This window comes from Penaeus monodon, chromosome 25, assembly GCF_015228065.2.
Source record: "Penaeus monodon isolate SGIC_2016 chromosome 25, NSTDA_Pmon_1, whole genome shotgun sequence".
Taxonomy (NCBI): Eukaryota; Metazoa; Arthropoda; class Malacostraca; order Decapoda; family Penaeidae; genus Penaeus; species Penaeus monodon.
The window spans coordinates 26812618-26812907 of record NC_051410.1 but is presented as its reverse complement, the minus strand read 5'-3'; positions in this window follow the sequence as shown (position 1 = coordinate 26812907).

Genomic DNA, 290 nt, shown 5'->3' with positions numbered 1-290 from the left:
AGCCGGTTAGGCCGTTGGTGCACCCATGTCTTGGCATCCTTCCTCCATTTCCTCCTGTTGAGACTGTGGTGACAAGCTCTCTGAATGTTAAGAGATGTCCACTCCTTTATGTCGTCTTGCCATGTTCTTATTGGCCTCCCTTGTTGGCGTGTTCCCTCACAGTAGTCTTATATGAGAAACTTTGTTGTTTTATTTCTCCTGACCTGGTGTCCAAAGAACTGGAGTTTGCGTTTGGCGATAGTGCGCATGAATGTTTCTGGCCTGTCCTTTTCTGTGGTAAAATGTTCTAT